This window comes from Lissotriton vulgaris, chromosome 2_1 (assembly GCF_964263255.1).
Source record: "Lissotriton vulgaris chromosome 2_1, aLisVul1.2, whole genome shotgun sequence".
In the NCBI taxonomy this organism is placed as follows: Eukaryota; Metazoa; Chordata; class Amphibia; order Caudata; family Salamandridae; genus Lissotriton; species Lissotriton vulgaris.
This window is the reverse complement of record NC_141687.1, coordinates 1,120,641,393-1,120,665,959: the sequence shown is the minus strand read 5'-3', so window position 1 is coordinate 1,120,665,959 and position 24,567 is coordinate 1,120,641,393.

Genomic DNA, 24,567 nt, shown 5'->3' with positions numbered 1-24,567 from the left:
CTGCTCCCTGTCGTCTTTGATTGCCCATATTCCCTCCATCCCTATCCTTGTTTGCTTGTCTTTCAGAAAAAAAAGCACCGCCTGCACCGCCCGTGTCATAGCCCTGTTTTTCGAAATTCACTTTTAGCCATTGCTAAAAGACATTGGCAAAGCCACTATTTCTCGCATAGGTGATAACTTTTGGCTCCACCAGTGCTTGTTTTAGTTCTGGGAGAAAGAGATGCTTTCATTTGTTCCTTTTTCTGAGCAAATAATTGAACGCGAGAGAGGGGTTACACATATTGTCCAAATCAATAGTGTAAGTTATTGATGATGCTGTGATCAGAATAGGAGTAGGTGTGAATAATAATAAAGCTATGCCTACAATTTTTGCACAACTTTTCTGTTTTTAACTTAAGGTGTCGAGGTGAAACCAGAAAATACTTTAGCCCTGTTTGCATCATTTTGTTTATTGTAAATCTATACGTTAGATGTTATTGAATAAGTAGGAAATAACAGATATTATAATTAATAGTTGCCATGTTGATATATATTTTATATATTTTGTATGTAACAAATAAGTTGAGGAGGGTCTAAGGGGAGTCAATATTTATAGACCTGATGGACAGTTTACACCCCCATATACAATGTAGAAACAAACATACATGACTGTCAGCGGTCTACACTATAAACAAAGGTAGAATAAAGAAACTATGTGTCTGAAATGTAAGTGTCTCCAAGTACAGGAAATTAATCCCATCAGCCCACCCATATGGCGAGTATCATCATCTGGGACATTTATGGATACTCGTATAGATATGGAGACCCACCTGTTGAAATAGTGTGTTATTCTCCACTTCTCCGAGACCACCAGCGATGGGACCAACCATACAATACCAAAAAAAGGGTGCAATGGTGTGAGATATTAGTTGCAGTGAGGAAATTGTGTAAACAAAAAACAAGTGTATAATTTAAAATTGGCTACCATGGCAACAAGCAATAATTTTAATAGGGAACAATCATGGTGTCAATATTAAAACAAGAGTGTATGACAGTTTGACATAATAACTGCCAGAAATAGATGATATAGTGGTCAACATGTTTCTGCCATTTCACAGGGTCATTCCCTTCTGGCTTTGATCAGGACCTAATAATACACTACTGCAAAACAGAAGAAATGCGCAAAGCAAAGCAAAGTATTTACACCAAAACAAAAGATACCGGATATAATGTTGAAGGCGGAGTATCTCCTGCGTCTCTTTGTCCGGTTCAGAATTCTATTGGATTCTTTCCTGAAAGAAGTTACAAGAAAAAGAAACATACATGTAACAGACACATAGAACACATATTTTTGACCTAATGTTAGATGTTGCTCTGAAATCAACCTTCCAAAGATAGTAATCATGTTTATAATAAACTTTGCATTACTCACCCAATGATTCTTGGGAGTAAACCTCACCTCTCCTGGCCACTGCTCAGGAAATGGAGGCCCTGCTCTAAATCAGTGAAAAAAAATGTTATAATAATAATTAAATGGTAGTATTGGTTCTCTCTCACTGTGATACCAAACCCATTGTTTCACTATATTTACAAACTCTAATAGAACCTTGGTATTCAGTTCTGAAAAAATACAGACAGCGGTTTCCACTGTAGCCCACATACGACGGCGACAGTGTATGATGATGTTTTTAAATCGAATTAACAGAAAAAACCCCATTGTACCAAAATGAGCTGACAAATAGCAATCTAGATGTATTAAAAATCACGCTAGCTTAACGAAACAGTTCTACAGCGCAAAGCCCCATTAAAAGCAATGAGTTTCGCTCTATGCAAGAGGAGTAAAAAAAGTTAAAAAATACGCTGTATGTAGCGGAGTGCCCATCTTTCTGCCGTCGCTTACCTCTCCGTAGGTACCTCTGGCCTCGTTCTGAGCCAAGGGGGGAGGAACCGACTGGATGAGGCGATGTACTTTTCTGTGGTGTGTAAACCAATCATGGCCTTCAAAGTAATCACGTGCTGTTGCGGACCAGGGAGGACACTAACAAATCTCAACCACGGACCACACCGAGGCTCGCAACCGGTCATAGGCACCAAACACCACCCACTGGACCGGATTACAGCCAATGGCAGGCGTTGGTGACCGCAGGCTTATATCCGCTGTGCCGGAATTAAGACCTCGTTGTTACAACAAATGATATGTATATTGAACCATTTATCAGCCATGTAATTTAAATAACAAAAACACCCTCAATGTAATGTCATGATTTCGCGAACCAAGAGGGTACAAAAATCGTATCGCCACACAACCCGGATTAATGTATCAACAGAACAACCCCTGTTGATTGGGCAGATATATGGCCAATAGTGGAGAGCGACTTAGAACAGCAACATTATTACCTGCTGCATTTGACATTTACTTATCGTGTTGACGCCAAGTGCATGTTTGGCAGAAAGCAGATAGAAGAGCCTCTCTGTAGTTCAAAAAACTTTTTATCATACAAAGGTTTTAAAGCTGGATCCATCGTTAATGCCATGAAGGATCGGCAACGAGCCAACTAACACAGAGACATATGACAGGTGTTAACTCTGTCCCATGTTACCTAGGCCTGGTGTGTACTAGGCTGTCCCTTATACTTGGGCCCCTTTTAAATGAAAAAAGTGGAGTCTGGATGACGGAACCTGCTGTATTCAGAATTCTCCAGTTTTTTCCAGCGTACTGAATGTTGTCACAAAAGTTAGTCTCTCCAGAGGTGGTTTGACTGTAGCTGGATCCATCGTTAATGCCATGAAGGATCGGCAATGAGCCAACTAACACAGAGACATATGAACAAATGCAATTTCTAACTGCAGCTATGTCAATGTTGAAGTCATACGATAGCCACAGCTCTGTCACGAGGTCCATAGTCCAACTATGACAGCCCTCATCCTATCATTGATGGAGCCCGTATATGTGTGTACCTGGTGAAAAAACTCGAGAAAATCGCTACTAACTATGATATATCATATATGATATTCACATATATGAAATCTATATGCTACATTGCAACCCAGTCCAAGAACTAGTCTCAAAAATAGCAGGTTGAGTAGACAAATAAGATATAATCAATAATAGTTATCATTATCTGCTTGTTGGATAGACAGACCTAGATCGTAGATAGTCCAGTGAGCTAATAATGTCTCTTTTGGGTGGCACAATGAATCCTAGATAGACACCCACGGGATCTCATCATTCAGTCCCTGTATGTCACTTGTAAGCCTATAGATCCATTTCTCTTCTCTAATAAAGAGGAACCTAGAGATATCTTTTATATGCGGTGGCACCCAAGGTTTCTCCAGAACAGTCCAACAGAGACCATGGGTCCTCAAGAGTCACACTAACTGTAACTCAGATAAATTGATATACTTAGTCACATGTCCCTGCTCCCTGCATTACGTAGGGATGACCACCAGGAGAATAAAACTGAGAATAAAGGAGCATAAGAGCACTATCCGGTGCAACAAACAGGTGACCAGACTGACCACTCATTACATCCAAATGAAACATACTCCGGAGGAAATGAGTTGGACAGTTCTGGAGAAACCTTGGGTGCCACCGCATATAAAAGATATCTCCAGGTTCCTCTTTGTTAGCGAACAGAAATGGATCTATAGGCTTAAATGTGACATACAGGGACTGAATGATGAGATCCCGTGGGTGTCTATCTAGGATTCACTGTGCCACCCAAAGGAGACATTATCAGCTCACTGGACTATCTATGATCTAGGTCTGTCTATCCAACAAGCAGATAATGATAACTATTATTGATTATATCTTATTTGTCTACTCAACCTGCTATTTTTGAGACTAGTTGTTGGACTGGGTTGCAATGTAGCATATAGATTTCATATATGTGAATATCATATATGATATATCATAGTTAGTAGCGATTTTCCTTCTATCTCGAGATTTTTCACCAGGTACACACATATAAGGGCTCCATCAATTATAGGATGAGGGCATTCATAGTTGGACTATGGACCTCATGACAGCGCTGTGGCTATCGTACGACTTCAACATTGACATAGCTGCATTTAGAAATTGCATTTGTTCATATGTCTCTGTGTTAGTTGGCTCGTTGCCGATCCTTCATGGGATTAACAATGGAACCAGCTTTAAAACTTTTGTATGATAAAAAGTTTTTTTGAACTAAAGAGAGGCTCTTCGATCTGCTTTCTGCCAAACATGCACTTGGCGTCAACACGATAAGTAAATGTCAAATGCAGCAGGTAATAATGTTGCTGTTCTGAGTCGCTCTCCACTATTGGCCATATTTCTGCCCAATCAGCAGGGATTGTTCTGTTGATACATTCATCCGGATTGTGTGGCGATACGATTTTTGTACCATCTTGGTTAGCGAAATCATGACATTACATTTAGGGTGTTTTTGTTATTGAAATTACATGGCTGATAAATGGTTCAATATACATATCATTTGTTGTAACAACGAGGTCTTACTTCCGGCACAGCGGATATAAGCCCGCGGTCACCAACGCCTGCCATTGGCTGTAATCCGGTAGAGTGGGCGGTGTTTGGTGCCTATGACGGGTTGCGAGCCTCGGTGTGGTCCGTGTTTGAGATTTGTAGTGTCCTCCCTGGTCCGCACCAGCACGTAATTACTTTGAAGGCCATGATTGGTTTACACATCACAGAAAAGTACATCGCCTCATTCAGTCGGTACCTCCCCCCTTTGCTCAGGACGAGGCCAGAGGTACCAACGGAGAGGTAAGCGATGGCAGAAAGATGGGCGCTCCGCTACATACAGCGTATTTGTTTTACTTTTTTTACTCCTCTTGCATAGAGCGAATCTCATTGCTTTAAAGGGCCTTTGCGCTGTAGAACTGTTTCGTTAAGCTAGCGTGATTTTTAATACATCTAGATTGCTACTTGTCCGCTCATTTTGGTACGATGGGGTGTTTTCTGTTAATTCGATTTAACAACATCATCATACATTGTCGCCGTCGTATGTGGGCTACAGTGGATAGCGCTGTCTGTATTTTTTCAGAACTGAATACCAAGGTTCTATTAGATTTTGTAAATATAGTGAAACAATGGGTTTGGTATCACTCTGAGAGAGAACCAATACTACCATTTAATTATTATTATTATAACATTTTTTCACTGATTTAGAGCGGGCCTCCATTTCCTGAGCAGTGGCCAGGAGAGGTGAGGTTTACTCCCAAGAATCATTGGGTGAGTGTTACAATGTGAGCGGGTTGCGGCGCTAAAGTTAGGGGCAAGAGTCGAGCTCGTGGCAATTGAGGTTTTATTGATGCAAACAGTTGGTCCGTACAGCTTTTACGGTTAGGGTATTTCCTCGGAGACCGGCTTCTACTCCGTCGTCTGTGGACGACCTTCTCCTTTTTCCGGGTCACGTCCGGTCTTCGGGGTGGGGTCTCTTCTTCTTCGGAGTCCGTCCCGACTGTCGGAGTAGCTCTCCAGCGATCACCCAGCCAGAGGAAAAAGGAAAAAGACAAGTGTCAGGGGTGTATTCCAACTAACAAGCGGTGCAGGGGAGGGGGAAGTGATGGGACTCCCGGTGCTCCAATTAACGAGTGAACGGCGGATTTAAAGGTGCTTGAAGAAAACCGTAATAACTAAACGTCCCGTGGAGTTGTACCTAGCGTACGCTGACCTCCTACCCAGCCCCTCAAACGGTCACGTACCTGGAGAAGCCACGCACCTCCCCTGGGTGAGTGGCTGGGCGGCTCGTGGGAACGGTGGCCTCCTGGCTTTCCTCCGTCCGGGGCAGGCGCCGACTCTGCTCGAGTTTCCGTTCCTGTCGTCTGATTCCCTTCTTTCTCTCTAGCTGACCAGCTCTCGATGTTTCCCGCTCTCTCCTCCTGGGCTTCAATCTTCCGATCTGTACGTTCCTCCTCTCGATTCTCCGTCCTCCTCACGCTCTCTCCCTTCGTCCTCCAGGTGAACAAGCACACCTGTGACTCGTCTGGATCTCCTTTTGAGGGGCAGGGCAGGTATGTCGGCTCCTCCCACTCGGCGTGTACTTCAGAGTTAAAGGGCCAGTCCATGTCGTTCGGCTCAGTCCAGCTCGCCACCGGGTCCTGTGATTGAGACAGAGAGAGGGGAGGGGAGGGAACAAGAGTTAAGTCGGACCTCCCCTCGGTCGTCCCCTTTGCACGAGGTAGACCATCACCGGGAGGCTCTGAGTCCTGCCTGCCCTGTACCCTTTTGTACACCCCGTTACACACCTCCCCCCTAGGACGCTCCCGATCGGGGAGGGGATGGCGAGACAGGTAGTCCGCATTAACGTTTTCAGTTCCTTTCTTATGATGCACAGTAAACTAATAAGGCTGGAGCGCCAGGAACCAGCGCATGACCCTGGCGTTGTTGGACTTATTCCTTGACATCCACAAGAGGGGAGCGTGGTCAGTGTACAGGTGGAATGGTCGACCCTCTAGATAGTATGCTAGCTTCTCAATAGCCCACCTTACAGCTAAACACTCTTTCTCGATGGTGGCATATTTTAGTTCCCTGGGAAAGAGTTTGCGACTGACGTATACCACAGGGTGTTCCAGCCCGTCTTTACCTATCTGGGACAATACGGCTCCTATGCCATACTCGGAGGCGTCCGTATGTAGCAGAAATGGGACCGAGAAATCTGGGGAGGTGAGCACCGGCGTAGTGGTTATGATGCGCTTTAAATGGTTGAAGGCATCGGCCATGCCCTCAGAGGGCTTGATGGGGGCGTTGGATTTACCTGGCTGGCGTAGGGCATTTGTAAGGGGGGCGGCAATGTCTGCAAAGAGAGGGATGAACCTCCTATAATACCCCACCAACCCTAGGAAGGCCCTCATCTCTTTCCGGGTGGAGGGGAAAGGGGTGTCCACAATAGCCCTGACCTTCTCTATCTGTGGTTCTATCATTCCATGTCCCAAGACGTAACCGAGGTACTTCACCTTCTGGTAGGCTAGCCGGGATTTCTTGGCGTTTACTTTAAGTCCTGCTTTCTCGAGTACCTGAAACACCTGGTGGATATGCTGTAAATGATCCTCCCATGTTTTGCTGTGTATGACGATGTCGTCAAGATATGCCGATGCCATGGAGGATATGGGGGCTAGAACGGTGTTCATCAGTCTCTGGAAGGTGGCAGGTGCCCCGTGGAGCCCGAACGGGAGGACGGTAAACTCGTAATGCCCTTCGTGGGTGCTGAAGGCGGTCTTCTTCTTGTCCTCCTCCCGTAAGGGCACCTGCCAATATCCTTTGGTAAGGTCGAGAGTCGTTATGTACCGGGCTTCCCCGAGGCGTTCTATAAGTTCATCCACTCGGGGAATCGGGTACGCATCAAATTCCGATATCTCATTGAGGGCTCTGAAGTCCATACAAAAGCGCCGACTACCGTCCGGCTTAGGAATCATGACGATCGGACTGGACCATTGGCTGGTGGAAGGCCTTATTACCCCAAGATCCAACATGTCCTGTACTTCTTTCTTTATGGCGGTTCGTCTGGCTTCAGGAACTCGGTAGGGTTTGATATTAATAACCTTTTCAGGCGGTGTGTTTATTCGATGTTCGGCCAGGTTAGTTAGTCCGGGCTGGTCGGAGAATAATCCCTCATGTCGTTGGAGTACTGTCTGTATGTCCTTCTTTTGAGCTTGAGTCAGCTCATCGTTGATGTTCAGCTGGTCTTGAGTAGAAGAGGATGGAACACTACTAGTCAGGAGTCGTACATCGGCGGCTGGGGGGGCTCCTAACCATTTCTTTAGAGAGTTTATATGGTAGGTTTGCGTCTTTCTGGGTCCGATCTGTAGACAATAGGTGGTCTTACCAATGGTTCTGACGACTCGGAAAGGCCCCGTCCAACTGGCACGAAACTTCTGAGTGGAGGAGGGTAACAATACGAGGGCCCATTCCCCTACCCTCAACTGTCTCCACTTCTTGCCTTTGTCGTAGATTTGTTTCTGTTTCTGTTGACTGTTCCCCATATTGGCATAGGCCAGGTCTCGGAGCTTTCCCAGTTTGGATTTAAGGTTCTGTGCATAGTCCAGTGTGGCTGAGGTTTCTTCGGGAACCTCGTTCTCCCAGGCTTCTTTTGTCATCTCCATCAGAGAGCGGGGTTGTCGACCGTATAAGAGTTCAAATGATGAAACGCCGAGACTGCTTTGGCGTTGCCCTCGTATAACATATAGAGCCAAGGGAAGAATTTGGTCCCATTCACTCCCATTTACTTCCATCATTTTCCGCAATGTTATCTTTAGGGAGCGGTTATAGCGCTCCACTAGGCCATCCGTCTGAGGATGGTATGCGGAAGTCCTGATTTGGTGCACGTCTAAGCACTTGCATACCTCCTTCATCAGCCGGGAGACGAACGGGGTCCCCTGATCGGTCAGTAGTTCCTTCGGGAACCCCACACGACTAAACAGCTCGATCATTTTGTCCGCTACTTGCTTCGTGGTGGTAGCCGTGAGGGGGAAGGCCTCAGGGAACCTAGTGGCGTAATCCACCAACACCAACACATACTGGTGTCCTTTCCGGGTTTTGGGCAATGGACCGATGATGTCCATACCGACTCTTTCAAACGGTTTTCCAATAATGGGGAGGGGCTGGAGAGGCACCGCTGGAGGTCTTGTCATGTTCATGGTTTGGCATATACTGCATTCCTGGCAATACCGCTGGGCGTCCTTATATATACCGGGCCAGTAAAAGAACCGTAATATGAGTTGGGTGGTCTTTTCGCTCCCGGTGTGTCCAGCCACTAGATGGGTGTGGGCGAAGAATAGGATCTGTTCTCGGTAGGGGACGGGCACCAGCAACTGTTCTGGTTCGCCTTCCTTAGCCTGACGGTACAATAGCTCCTTGGAAATGAGAAATCGGGGGTATCTGGGGTGAGGGTCATCCGTCTCCCTGTGGGCCTGTTCCCAAGCGTTTAAGAGGGTAGTGTCATTTATCTGGGCGAATTTGAAGCTCCGTTCCATGACCCAGGGTTCAGGAGTTAGAAGGGCTGGTTTCGGAGATTGAGAGCTGTTTTCCCCTGTTCCCAAACTCTGCCTGAACCAGTGAAGGAATCGCGGATTGTCAGTGCCTATTATCAACGGCTCCGGGAGCGTATTGAGGACACCTACCCTTACTAGCTGCTGGGGGCCACCTTTGGGGGATATAGGTATTTGAGCAAGTGGGTAGGTCCGCACATCCCCGTGTACACATCTTATGGCCACTGTTTGAGAGCTGAGGTATTGTGACCTGAGAACATGAGTGGCCTGAATAACCGACTGCCTGCACCCTGAGTCTAGTAGAGCCTGTATGACCACTCCGTTCACCTGTACACTCACCCGATACGTGCTCCCCATCTCGGCGGAGTAAAGTACTGTCCTGGGCAGGTAGCCCACCTCCATCGGTTCATCTTGGGCTTTCTTGGAGGGGCAAAACCTGGCGATGTGGCCCCAGTTTCCACAATCAAAACATTGCGGACCAGAGTTGGAGGGAACCTCAGGCTTCCAACTGCGTGGTTTCGGAGGTTCTATGGGCCGCGGGACGGGTCGTCTCTCTTGTTTCATGGGCTGCTTCGGGTGGCGCTCATGTTCCCACCCCGAGGAGCGGGGTTGTGCTCTAGAGAAGGTGGTGGCCATCTCCACGGCTTCAGCTGTGGACAGGTTGTGATGTTGGCGGAGCCAACGCTGCGTCGCATATGGGAGGGCCTCCAGAAATTGTTCGAGATATATATGGTCCATTATCTCTGTCTTAGTGCTGGTGTTAGGGGTCATATTTACAACAAGGGGTGGTGAGGGACAGAGTCTCTGAATTAAACAGAATACTCTCACCCAGTCAAGAGATCAGGGCTAGATCCAACACCGTTTTTTAGCTCACTGCACCATCCCAGTTTCAGAACCTGGCTGTATGCAAATTAGTCTGTTCCTGTCCCAGTGCATGATGGGAACAGGGCAAACCAAACTACAAAAGCCAATTCTTACACTGGGAAGGAAACAAGCTACCGGGGACCGGTTTCTGGCATTTCAGCCTCTTCGGCCCGGCTTGCTTGAATCCTGATGGTGCAATGAGCAAGAGACTCATATCTGAGCATACCCTTCCACGCTTAGGGTGGACAAAAATATTTACAACAAGGGGTGGTGAGGGACAGAGTCTCTGAATTAAACAGAATACTCTCACCCAGTCAAGAGATCAGGGCTAGATCCAACACCGTTTTTTAGCTCACTGCACCATCCCAGTTTCAGAACCTGGCTGTATGCAAATTAGTCTGTTCCTGTCCCAGTGCATTATGGGAACAGGGCAAACCAAACTACAAAAGCCAATTCTTACACTGGGAAGGAAACAAGCTACCGGGGACCGGTTTCTGGCATTTCATCCTCTTCGGCCCGGCTTGCTTGAATCCTGATGGTGCAATGAGCAAGGGACTCACATCTGAGCATACCCTTCCACGCTTATGGTGGACAAAACGATTCAGAAAAAGGGGGTGGTGATGGACAGAGTATCTGAATTAAACAGAACACTCCTACCCAGTTCATCGGTTCATCTTGGGCTTTCTTGGAGGGGCAAAACCTGGCGATGTGGCCCCAGTTACCACAATCAAAACATTGCGGACCAGAGTTGGAGGGAACCTCAGGCTTCCAACTGCGTGGTTTCGGAGGTTCTATGGGCCGCGGGACGGGTCGTCTCTCTTGTTTCATGGGCTGCTTCGGGTGGCGCTCATGTTCCCACCCCGAGGAGCGGGGTTGTGCTCTAGAGAAGGTGGTGGCCATCTCCACGGCTTCAGCTGTGGACAGGTTGTGATGTTGGCGGAGCCAACGCTGCGTCGCATATGGGAGGGCCTCCAGAAATTGTTCGAGATATATATGGTCCATTATCTCTGTCTTAGTGCTGGTGTTAGGGGTCAGCCATTTATCTGCGGCCATCTTCAGCCTCACGAATAGGGTTTTAGGGGTCTCTCCGGGGGTGCCCCTTTCCTTCCGAAACCGTATTCTGTAGGCCTCGGTGTCCAGCCCTAGGTGATCGAGGAGGATGGTCTTTATATCATTGTAGGAAGTATCCCCGTTCGGGTTAGCGACCTGGTAGGCGGCTTGCGCCTCCCCTGATAAGAGGGGCGCCAAGAAGAAGGGCCACTTGCTGATGGGCCACCCACAGGCCCTGGCGGCCCTTTCAAAATTCAGCAAGAACGCATCAGGGTCGTCTCCGGCATGGTATTTCTGCAGGGCCACGGCGGAAGAGCCGTGGGGGATAGTTCCTTCTCCTTTAGATCCCCCTGTGGCGACGGGATCCACCCAGGGTTGTTGAGTTTCCTCTCTGGCGGCGAGGGCTTTCTTTAGGATCTCCCGGTCAGCCTGGGCCGAGGTCAACTGCTGTTCCGCTACCCAGCCAAGCTTTTCCTGTCCTTTAACGAGCTCTTGCAGAATGGTTTCCATCTCCGTATCGAGATTTAGGTTGCCCGCATTCTCCACCACTGTTACAATGTGAGCGGGTTGCGGCGCTAAAGTTAGGGGCAAGAGTCGAGCTCGTGGCAATTGAGGTTTTATTGATGCAAACAGTTGGTCCGTACAGCTTTTACGGTTAGGGTATTTCCTCGGAGACCGGCTTCTACTCCGTCGTCTGTGGACGACCTTCTCCTTTTTCCGGGTCACGTCCGGTCTTCGGGGTGGGGTCTCTTCTTCTTCGGAGTCCGTCCCGACTGTCGGAGTAGCTCTCCAGCGATCACCCAGCCAGAGGAAAAAGGAAAAAGACAAGTGTCAGGGGTGTATTCCAACTAACAAGCGGTGCAGGGGAGGGGGAAGTGATGGGACTCCCGGTGCTCCAATTAACGAGTGAACGGCGGATTTAAAGGTGCTTGAAGAAAACCGTAATAACTAAACGTCCCGTGGAGTTGTACCTAGCGTACGCTGACCTCCTACCCAGCCCCTCAAACGGTCACGTACCTGGAGAAGCCACGCACCTCCCCTGGGTGAGTGGCTGGGCGGCTCGTGGGAACGGTGGCCTCCTGGCTTTCCTCTGTCCGGGGCAGGCGCCGACTCTGCTCGCGTTTCCACTCCTGTCGTCTGATTCCCTTCTTTCTCTCTAGCTGACCAGCTCTCGATGTTTCCCGCTCTCTCCTCCTGGGCTTCAATCTTCCGATCTGTACGTTCCTCCTCTCGATTCTCCGTCCTCCTCACGCTCTCTCCCTTCGTCCTCCAGGTGAACAAGCACACCTGTGACTCGTCTGGATCTCCTTTTGAGGGGCAGGGCAGGTATGTCGGCTCCTCCCACTCGGCGTGTACTTCAGAGTTAAAGGGCCAGTCCATGTCGTTCGGCTCAGTCCAGCTCGCCACCGGGTCCTGTGATTGAGACAGAGAGAGGGGAGGGGAGGGAACAAGAGTTAAGTCGGACCTCCCCTCGGTCGTCCCCTTTGCACGAGGTAGACCATCACCGGGAGGCTCTGAGTCCTGCCTGCCCTGTACCCTTTTGTACACCCCGTTACAGTGAGTATTGTAAAGTTTATTATAAACATGATTACTATATTTGGAAGGTTGACTTGGGAGCAACATCTAACATTAGGTCAGAAATATGTGTTCTATGTGTCTGTTACATGTATGTTTATTTTGCTTGTAAATTCTTTCAGGAAAGAATGCAATGGAATTCTGAACCGTACAAAGAGACGCAGCAGATACTCCGCGTTCAACATTATATCCGGTATCTTTTTTTTTGGTGTAAATACTTTGCTTTGCACATTTCTTCTGTCTTGCAGTAGTGTATTGTTAGGTCCTGATGAAAGCCAGAAGGGAATGACCCTGTGAAATGGCAGAAACATGTTGACCACTATATCATCTATTTCTAGCAGTTATTATGTCAAACTGTCATACACTCTTGTTTGAATATTGACACCATGATTGTTCCCTATTAAAATTATTCCTTGTTGTCATGGTAGCCAATTTTAAATTATACACTTGTTTTTTGTTTAAGCAATTTCCTCACTGCAACTAATATCTCACACCATTTCACCCTATTTTTTTGGTATTGTATGGTTGGATCCATCGCTGGTGGTCTCGGAGAAGTGGAGAATAACACACTATTTCAACAAGTGTGTCTCCCTATCTATACGAGTATCCATAAATGTCCCAGATGATGATGCTCCACCATATGGGTGGGCTGATGGGAGTCATTTCCTGTACTTGGTGACACTTATATTTCAGACACATAGTTTCTTTATTCTACCTTTGTTTGTAGTGTAGACCGCTGACAGTCATGTATGTTTGTTTCGATATATATTTCGTATTTAGTAAATCTGAAGAAGGGAGTTTCCTCTCATTTACTAACAACTATAACTAATATTCATTTCAAAGGGACTTTTTCTGTCAGGTTACATATTTGCATAGGCGCATTAACCTTCTCAGCTATGAAGTTGCGAGTGGGCTGCTTTAGCACACCCAAACAGAAATATATAAACACACATGCATATATATATATATATATATATATATATATATATATATATATAAATATATATATATATATATATATTACCTAATGGCGGTCGCCAGTAGGTAGTTATAGTTAGGACCTAGTTTCCATAGGAAATCCTCAACATTCTATTTGGAATAACTTTGGCCCTGGTGGATGAGTCTTTGCAAATTTCTCAAAGAAGATGGCTCGGTCCGCTGCGCTCCTTCCCTGAAAGTTTGGGGGGGATTGGTCAAGTGGGGGCTGAGATATAAGGGGGGTCCCAAAACGTGTTTTCTCCATGTTATTTTCCATAGGACCTTTAGACTCTGCTACAGGTCGAACGGCTGAATGGATTTATAAGAAATTTGCCAAAACTGTAGAGTCTTGTTCGCAGATTACGCTTTTTTTGGAATGGTGTAAATCCGTTCAGTAGTTGTTGAGAAAATTAAAGTTAAAGTCAATTATATATCTATAGGCGCGCACACGTGCGCGCACCCAAGCGGCTGCGCGTGAGCGGAATTTTTTTCTGCTGCGTGACGTCTGTTAACGTTCGATTCGAAGGAAATCAGGAAGTTTTGTCCGCCATTTTGTCACTACGAGTAAATATATTGTTCATTTCAAAGCGTTGAAACATGGAAAGGGGAGAAGGTAGAGATTGTCTTGCTGCGTAAGTTTTCTCGGGGTGTGCAGTAAGGCCCTTAAACGCGAAAAGATATATTTTTTTTCGGGAAAAAAATAACGGGGTGCGCGCACCCGGTCGCGCACACCTATTCACAAGAGTGTGAAAATGGAGATAAATCAGAAGTTTGAGTGCTTAGATATAAGGTGGCTCTGAAAAGAGCCCTTGTGTTAATTGAGTGTTTTCTGCATTTATAAGTAAGTACCGATGCAGAGCCTGATGTTGCAGAGGAAGATTCTGTTTCCCTCATTCGTGAAATGAACACCGTCTCTCCTATAGACATCTTGCATGTGGTATCGCAAGTTGTTGTGGTAAATAGAACCCATGCTATAATCTCTGAGGAACGCAGAAACAGATTTATTTACATGTCTCCTTGCTTTCTCAAATTGTGCACAATGTTGATTGGACCAATTCCATTTCTGTCTTTGGCATATATTGGAATACACCAAGGCAGATCGAAGAAAAAGTGTCATCAATTGTCGAAAGGTGTCTTTTAGAAGCATTTCCAGACCTACCCCAGTGATTGTGCCTAGATCGTTCCCACCACAGTGCACAATTATAAGGTCTGGTTCTGGGAGATGCATAAAAGTTTTCACCAATGGAATCAATTGGTGACATTTCAATCTTCTTTTGGAAATCCATGTTATGTGTACATTTGGTAAGCCGAGGTTGCAAATTCGTCTGCTTACTGCATATTTTTCACTCCAGTGAATATAACTGTGTCCTATTAGCCAGACCTTCATTTTCAAGGGATTTGTAGTCGTCCTCCGATCGGTTCTGGAAGTGGAATGGTAGTTAGAAGTTGAAATTCTAAATAAAGAAAAAGGAAGAGGCTGGGTGTGGTTTAAAAAATAAAAATGATTGGTTGATTGTAACAAGTGGAGATTGAACAGTACGTTCCATGTTAATGTTTATGTTAAACGAAAAGTACTATTGGGTGTGAAAAAACAAGATATGTAACAGAGCTGTGTATTGGCAGGTGTTTCTGGAGGGAAAATAGTGTTCTTAGTTTGTTGTAGAACGTTAAGACATGAACTTTTGACCTGTGCCTTCAGCAAGGTGCAGAATGAGGTGTAACCATGGAAACAGCCGGAGATGGCAGTTGGTGATGGGTTCACTCTTTGGTGCCTCTGCATCTGAGTCTGTTCTCTGGTGGCAGGCGGAGAACTGTTTGTTATTGTGGAGATGAAAGGGTGATAAGGAGAGAAATACGACATAGCGTCTGGCCTGTAGAAGCGTGGGAGCAGTGATTAACTCTGAGTAAAGCGGAACTGTGTCGGTGCTTAGTAACAGTAAAAAAAAAATGTTAACAGTGGTATAACTGTCTTTACGGTGCGCGACCTACTAAGAAAGAGTTCACGGGCCGTAATTGGCTTGCAGGTTCTAGTATCAGTAAGTGAGGTCGAGAAAAGAAAACATTCAGGACTTTATTTATGAAGGCCTTGCGCCACCGGTGCGTTACTTTTTCCCATTTTAAAAAATGAGGCACTGGCGGCGGAAGGTCTTTATAAATAAGGTCTTCAGTGTCTACAGTTAAGGTTATGTGGAACCCATGAATAGTTTTTCAATATGAAATCATTTCAGTTGAGATTATGGATTAAAAGAGAAACCGTGAATATTTGAAATGTTTATTTAGAAATGTACTGTTTTAAAGGCAAATCATTATGTAATATGAGTACAGAAATTGCAAAAAACACAGCAATTGGTATTGTCAGTAGTACATGGAATACAAATGCTATAGTTGAAGAAAAATGAATATAGTTGGAAAAAAACATTGTACACTCTTATAATGAAGTATATTATATTTTAATAAATGGAAGAAGGTCTCTGGCCTTTCAGTTTAGGAACGATATATGAAAATGCAAGTGGTTATACATCATTACTTTATGAATCAGCTGTCAAACAACACGAAATCATAATGTCCACTGCTAGTAAAGCAAATAGGTCTGTTCTTCAAAAGAAAATATGGAAAAGAACGTGAAGAATATAGAAAACCAAAAGGAAATGAGGACGTCAATGGCTTGTATGAGAGTTATTGAAGCATTGTTTAGGCAAAATAGGTAGCTTCTGCTTGTAACAGGAAATCCGTTTTATCATTTGAAAGTATGTCAGCTATCCAATGGAAAAGAGTAAAGCAGTACTGATGATCTGTTATAATCGGAGCCTCTTTTACCATCAGAGTGCAGGTCGGTGGGTTTTCGATGTAGCTCGCTGTTAGGAAAGAGTTAACCGTCCATTGTGTAGGCAAAGTATGCAGCAAGTGCCTCTAACATGAAATCATTGTTATCATCTGAAAACATGTCAGCCATCCAATTGAGAAGATGAAAGGAGCATTCATGATCTGTCATTATTGGAGCGTCTTTTACCATCATAGGGCAGCTCGGTGGGTTTTCGATGTAGCTCTCTGTTAGGAAATCTTGCGCCGCTGCAAATATATTCCAATGACCCAGAACTCCTTGTATCGCTGCAAAGGCCATAAACCCTCCGTTGTAACAAAGCTGTTCATGATCAAGTAACGGATTCATGAGGTGATTGTAATTCAGTTCAGGAGGTACCAAATTGCAGAGACATAAATCCAGGGCCCACGTGAAATCACAGCTCAGGCAATGAAATACAGGCTGCACACAGGTGAAATACGAATATCGAAATGATAATCGATATGAAGTATTCAAAGTTGAGAGTGGTAAGGTGCCGTAGTACAGAAGCATTCTCTGTCGAAATAGTTCTAAGTGGCCCGGCTCGTTTGCGAAGGCAGGAGGGACATCCATTTTGAATTTCCCAAGATGGTAAAGGAAACGGCGCAGCACCGCTGGTTGTATAGCAACTCCACAGAATTAGGTCGCCGGCTATGCAGTGGAGAGGAGCAGAATGACTTGATACATTTTCTAGGAGTCTAGTCACTTATATATTGCTTAGTAGTTATCAAAAAAGTAGCTTTTTTTTAACTGGAGGATGCGTTAAAAAATAAGGGAGTGATTTGAGGGAGTTGTAAAACAAGGTCAATTTTTTTTACATCAATGCTGTTTTCTGTGAATGTTAGCTTAGTGAAAGATATGTGTGTGAGCAGATGCAACGTTCAGTTTTAAATGTGACAATGGCGGTCTTGTTCATGTCTTCCGATTCAAGGTCGGTATTCGCTGCCAAATACAAAGATCAAGAAACGCATGCGTGGGATACATAGTCTGCATTCTTAAAGGAAAGCAAATGAAGGGTTATTTTTACCGCGTTAGCATTGTCGTTTAAAAAGTTACAGTGATTTCTATTATATGTTAAGAAAGTGTCACTGATGAAGACTGAAAATAAATCCTTATAAATGATAGGGACTGGTGTATTTTAGAAAAGGTGTGTAACATTACATGAATTGTGAAAAAAAAAATAATGTAATTGAAAGTGTATGGTTTGAAAATGAAAAGTAGAGGTTTATAGTTCACGTTTTGAAAGCAGTTCTGGAGGGTCAGATGAAAGTGTATGGTTTGAAAATGAAAAGTAGAGGTTTATAGTTCACGTTTTGAAAGCAGTTCTAGAGGGTCAGATGCATGATAGATTTATAAAAAAATAGAACATGTTTTTAAATAGTATTATGGAAAAAATATGTGCCTTTATGTACTATTTACATTATCTGCCTGTTGCGTATTCTTTGAGTTTTAGTAATCCTGTGTCTTATAAGTTTTCTAGGGGCGGTTTGCGGTTCATGGTGGGTTTGGGCAGGGAGGGTAGGTTGGGGGTTTGTAATAGGGGGTCCGGGTGGGGTGGAGTGCGGAGTTTAGTGAAAAGTGAGGGGGGCGGGAAGTTACAGTGTTTGGTAATGGAGCAGAGTCAGAGGACGCCACATTTGTGTTATGGGGTGCCACGGAAATATGTATTTATTCTCAGAGGTTTATTATATTAAGGATATATATCAACATGGTGGCTCTTGTCGTTTTGTGGTTCTGTGCATGTTTATAATGCTGGCCCTGTAGTTTTTGTTTATGGACCTTATTACGACACACAGGGGAGCTACGTTGCACAGTTGGAGATCAGAGACTTAGGAAATAAAACTTTATAATTGTAAGGGCTCTAAGCGACACAAATCGCCCGTTCTCGGTGTAAAAAATATCACCGCTATTGGTGGTATTTTCTACGGTGTTAGTGCTCGAAGGAGAATAGTAACATATATGTGAAAGCAAATTGTGTAACAGGCTCAGCATTTCACATTATCGCGTGAAAACAAAAGTTGCTTTTACATAGCAATAAGTCTCTTATAATTAAGGGACGGAGTGTATATAGTGCTATTTAGTACTCTGCTATGTGATTGATGTCGAATATTTCATAAGAGGAGGCTTTAAAAGTTTTTCGATAAACTGGTTTTCTAGGGAAGTGGGTGGAGTGTTCCGTGTAAATTGCAGAATAGAAACTAGTAAGAACCAATTGGAAGTGTTGTTTTAAAGTCACATGACTGCACATGCGTGTCTCGACGTCTGTACGCGATAGGTGGGTGCGTGCACCCGGTCGCGCACTATAAGAAAGCGGCGAAAAAACATCTCATAATATGCTCTTGGAGCACGTTTTGGTAGAAAGAGTTAGTTCTGAAAAGAACTTTTTTTTTTTTTGGAAACAAGTGTTATGATGCTTTTGATTTCTTAAAGTTGCTACGACATTTTTCAGTATGTTATACTATCCAAATAAAGTGAAGAAATTTTACTTTTCTTGGAGCATTTATGACTCTCAATTTTGTGTTTAATTAGAGTAAAGCTTTGCTCTCCGTATACAAGGACTTCTCCACAGTTGTTGCATTTTATGTGCACGTTCGCCAGACATGGTTTCAAGTCCATTTCAGCACTCGATGGAGATACAGGTCGTCCACCGGAAGATGTGCTGATTACTTCTGATGGTGATAGCGTGGCCTCCGTTTTTCTTGTCAAAGGTGGTCGCTCATTTCCTTCAGATTCGGAAGATGAATGCGGAACGGTAGCCATTGCAGCGAAGTCTTCGGGAAGATGTTCGACATTGTTTTCTCTTGAGAGTAGAAAAGAAAGTGATGGAAGTGGGTGGAGTGCTGCGTGTAAATTCCAGAATAGAAACTACCAAGAACCAATTAGAAGTGCTGTTTAGAAGTCACATGACTTCACATGCAAGTGTCAGGTCCTGTACGCGATAGGAGGGTGCGCGCACCCGGTCTTGCACTAAAATAAAGCGGCGAAAAAACATCTTATAATATGCTCTTGGAGCATGTTTTGGTGGAAAGAGTTAGTTCTAAAAAGAACTTTTTTTTTAATTATTTTTTTGGGGGGAAACAAGTGTTATGATGCTTTTGATTTCTTAAAGTTGCTACGACATTTTTCAGTATGTCATACTATCCAAATAAAGTGAAGAAATTTAACTTTTCTTGGAGCATTTATGACTCTCAATTGTGTGTTTAATTAGAGTAAAGCTTTGCTCTCCGTATACAAGAAGTTCTCCACAGTTCGTGCATTTCATGTGCACGTTCGCAAGATATGGTCTGAAGTCCATTTCAGCACTCGATGGAGATACAGGTCGTCCACTGGAAGATGTGCTGATTGCTTCTGATGGTAATAGCGTGGCCTCCGTTTTTCTTGTCAAAGGTGGTCGCTCATTTCCTTCAGATTCGGAAGATGAATGCGGAACGGTAGCCATTGTAGCAAAGTCTTTGGGAAGATGTTCGACGTTGTTCTCTCTTGAGAGTAGAAAAGAAAGTGATGGAAGTGGGTGGAGTGCTGCGTGTAAATTCCAGAATAGAAACTACCAAGAACCAATTAGAAGTGTTGTTTAGAAGTCACATGACTTCACATGCAAGTGTCAGGTCCTGTACGCGATAGGAGGGTGCGCGCACCCGGTCTTGCACTAAAATAAAGCGGCGAAAAAACATCTTATAATATGCTCTTGGAGCATGTTTTGGTGGAAAGAGTTAGTTCTAAAAAGAACTTTTTTTTTTATTATTTTTTTGGGGGGAAACAAGTGTTATGATGCTTTTGATTTCTTAAAGTTGCTACGACATTTTTCAGTATGTCATACTATCCAAATAAAGTGAAGAAATTTAACTTTTCTTGGAGCATTTATGACTCTCAATTGTGTGTTTAATTAGAGTAAAGCTTTGCTCTCCGTATACAAGAAGTTCTCCACAGTTCGTGCATTTCATGTGCACGTTCGCAAGATATGGTCTGAAGTCCATTTCAGCACTCGATGGAGATACAGGTCGTCCACCGGAAGATGTGCTGATTGCTTCTGATGGTAATAGCGTGGCCTCCGTTTTTCTTGTCAAAGGTGGTCGCTCATTTCCTTCAGATTCGGAAGATGAATGCGGAACGGTAGCCATTGTAGCGAAGTCTTTGGGAAGATGTTCGACGTTGTTCTCTCTTGAGAGTAGAAAAGAAAGTGATGGAAGTGGGTGGAGTGCTGCGTGTAAATTCCAGAATAGAAACTACCAAGAACCAATTAGAAGTGTTGTTTAGAAGTCACATGACTTCACATGCAAGTGTCAGGTCCTGTACGCGATAGGAGGGTGCGCGCACCCGGTCTCGCACTAAAATAAAGCGGCGAAAAAACATCTCATAATATGCTCTTGGAGCACGTTTTGGTAGAAAGAGTTAGTTCTAAAAAGAACTTTTTTTTTTGGGGGAAAGAATTGTTATGATGCTTTCGATTTCTTAAAGTTGCTACTACATTTTTCAGTATGTAATAGTATGAAAATTAAGTGAAGAAATGTATCTTTTCTTGGGGCATTTGTGACTTTCAATTTTGAGTTTAATAAGAACGAGGCTCTGCTCTCCATACAAAAGAATTTCTCCACACTTGTTGCATTTCATATGCACCTTCGCAAGATATGGTCTCAAGTCCATCTCAGCACTCGATGGAGATACAGGTCGTCCACCAGAAGATGTGCTGGCCACCTCTGATGGTAATAGCGTGGCCAGGGCTCTTGTCGATGCTTTTGCATTATGCTCAGGATGCCTTTGTTTAACATGCCGCTGCATGGTGTGTATAGAAAAGGAATATTTTTTATTTGGATTTCCCCTTGAGAGCTCCGAATTGCATATCATGCAGGTTACTTTTGGCGCATTCACTTTCTTTTGATCTTCAGGATAAGTAAAAAATTGCCAAATGAAAGATTCCTTTTTTCTTCTTAACGGTGGTCGCTCATTTCCTTCAGATTCGGAAGATGAATGCGGAAGGGCAGCCATTTCAGCAAAGTTTTCCGGAAGATGCTCGACGTCGTTGTCTCTTCAGAGTAGAAAAGATTGTGAGGAAAGTGGGTGGAGTGCTTCGTGTAAATTCCAGAACAGAAACTACTAAGAACCAATTGCAAGTGTTGTTTTCAAGTCACATGACTTTACATGCGCTTCTTAGGACGTGTAGGCGGTGACACTATCTAGTTACAAACGTGATTTCATACTTAGGAACTAGAATTCAAAAAACCTAAGAAATTCACTGAAAAAACCATAGGTTTTACACAGGTTATAGTTAGGAAGTAGCATTTAAAAAAACCTATGAAATTCACTGAAAAAACCATAGGTTTGACACCAGTTATAGTTAGCTGGAAATTTTACTGACATTAAACCAATGAAATTCCACGTTATAGTTAGTTGGACTCACTATAACTTGCGCGTGTAATGCACTGCTGATGACATTACATATTACATCACTCATGACATGGTCAGTGACATCACTTATGACATCACTGATGACAGACCTCCTTTAAGTGTAATGTAATCCTTAAAACACATATTGGAAAATAGAAATTAACATTTTCCAAAAAATGGAGATACCCATACCAGTTACAGCAACCAATTCAGTAATTCCACCATCTATATACACATTCTGTCATTCACCAACAGTTCTATATAGTCACTCATACATATACTCACTCATCATATGTAGTGATACACCTATACATTCTGTTACACACCGACAGTCATCGAAAAGTTACTCACACACATACTCACACATGCAAATAAACTATTGAACATCCATTTATTTGCATATACAACTATACACACACTACCACGTTACTTCTAAGGAAACTTATACATACTTACTCTCTTAAACAATCACTTATAGAAACACATACTTATTTAAACAGAAACTCTTTCAATCTCTCACTCTCACATATACTCACTTATATACATCAATAATCACATATACTAGATTAAAACATATGTAGTTACTGATAAACACAATAATAAGACAGTCATTTACTTACTAAAACAAACATATACACACTCATCCACCCATACAGTCCTGCACATATGTTGTCTTCAAAAAACATAGAAACAGTGAGTCAGTCATTGATGGATCTATATCATAAGTAACACCCCCACCAAACCATAGAGACACTCATACTGATACTAAAAAAACATCTAATAACCCATATACACACACATGTAGGTACTCATCAACCCATGCAGCCACTTATTCACAAAGTGAAACACTGATACATATATTGAAATATTTAAACATTACTCGCTAATATATGTATTCAGTAAGATACACTTAATAAGCCAGTTATCCAATCATTTCTTTTAAAAAAAAACATTCATTAAGACAATAATTTAAACATTTATTCTTCCCTCCACCTTTAAATATACATATATAAAACATATTTATTTTTTAGAAAGACACACATTCACTGGATGGTGTCATAAGTGATGTCACTGACCATGTCATGAGTGATGTAATGTGTAATGTCATCAGCAGTGCATTACACGCGCAAGTTATAGTGAGTCCAACTAACTATAACGTGGAATTTCATTAGTTTTATGTCAGTAAAATTTCCAGCTAACTATAACTGGTGTCAAACCTATGGTTTTTTCAGTAAATTTCATAGGTTTTTTAAATGCTACTTCCTAACTATAACCTATGTAAAACCTATGGTTTTTTCAGTGAATATATATATACATATATATTTGAAGTAGGGATGCTATGGCGCTTGGGTCACAATATGCGATTTGCTGGTTATACACAGATCCCTACAGTCCGAGCTCCACCTCATGAGCTCACCCTGTGAGATTAGAATTTTTGTCCTCTGCTCAATGTTGACAAATCTTTTTTCTGCTCCCATAACAAAAAAAAAAAAAACGAGTTTACCGACTATCACATTTCTTAAAGATAGATTTTTTTCACTAGAACAAACATTCCTCAAATTGATTTCACATTGTGCTTGCTGCATCCATAGTACTGAGCACATAAAGTTTGTTTGAACTATCTTTTGCACCTTTCACATTTAAAACACAGGTTTCAAAGTACTTGCCTGATCTTGCTCTCTTCCTCAATACACATGCAGAGAAAGTAGTTCATGAAAAATAATTTTGATCGATGTTACTCCATCAGTGGAAACATTATGTAGTATGGTTACTGCCTTATTTGGAACATAGGGCCAGATGTACAACAGTTTTTTGCCCTAGAAAACTGGAAATTGGCCCATTTGCAACCGCAAAATATGTCTGCCCTAAATACAAACCCTATTTTGCGAGTCGATAACCTATTACCGACTCGCAAAATAGGGTTTGCGACTGCAAATTAAGACGGGGCTTGCCAAGGGCGTTCGTTTCAAATAGCGATTCGCATTTCAATGTAAGATTGATTTGCGGCCGCAAAATACTTGCAGTTTACCACCCATTTCAAATTGGTGGTAACGCACTCATGACCCCTTCCCCTTTGTAACTGGCAATAAAAAAAAAATTTTAAGAGCAGGTAGTGGTCCCACCTTTTAAGGAAACCAGGCTGCATTTTAAAACAAGCATTTACAATGCAATAGGTTTCGCATTTGTGAGAATTTGAGCCATTGGCATTGTAAATGACAATGCCTATTATTTACGTATTTGTTTTGAAAACATAAATAAGGGGCATTGTCATTTACAATGTCAATGGCTTAAACTCCCATAAATGTGAGACCTATTGCATTGCAAACACTTGTTTAACCTATCGAAACTGACCAGACATTAAAACGGAAATATTGCAACATTTTAGTTAAGGAAGACTTCACATTTTCTTTCAAAAGTTTCACTTTCATGAAATAAGGTGCCGACACACTTGAAAAAAATGATTTTTAAAAGGAAAGCGGAGGATTGGAACTTTTAATTTCCAAACCAATCTCCAAGGGCTCCTGCCGACTGGGGAAATGCCCATGGATTAAAAGGTCAGTGTCGCCATGCTACCACAACAGTGCCCTGCCTAGTTAAACGCTTTTAAAATAAATAAATGTGTTCATGTTAATTCATTTACTGTGAAAACGCCTCACCCTAAACATCGCTTAAGAGGCTAAATCCTTCCTCATGGCTAAATTCCTTGACTAACCGGTGCCACTAGCACCAAGTGACTTATCACCTTTGTGATACCCTGTTCTATTGTATGATGATGTACGTATGATCCTTGATCACTGTGTTAACGTAAAGCACCCCTGCACATTCCTCCCTAACGTATAATTATTTATTCTGTAAAATGCTCCTTGTACCTTTTCACCCCCTCCTTCCTTGTACATGCCCCTTTGACTCCCTGC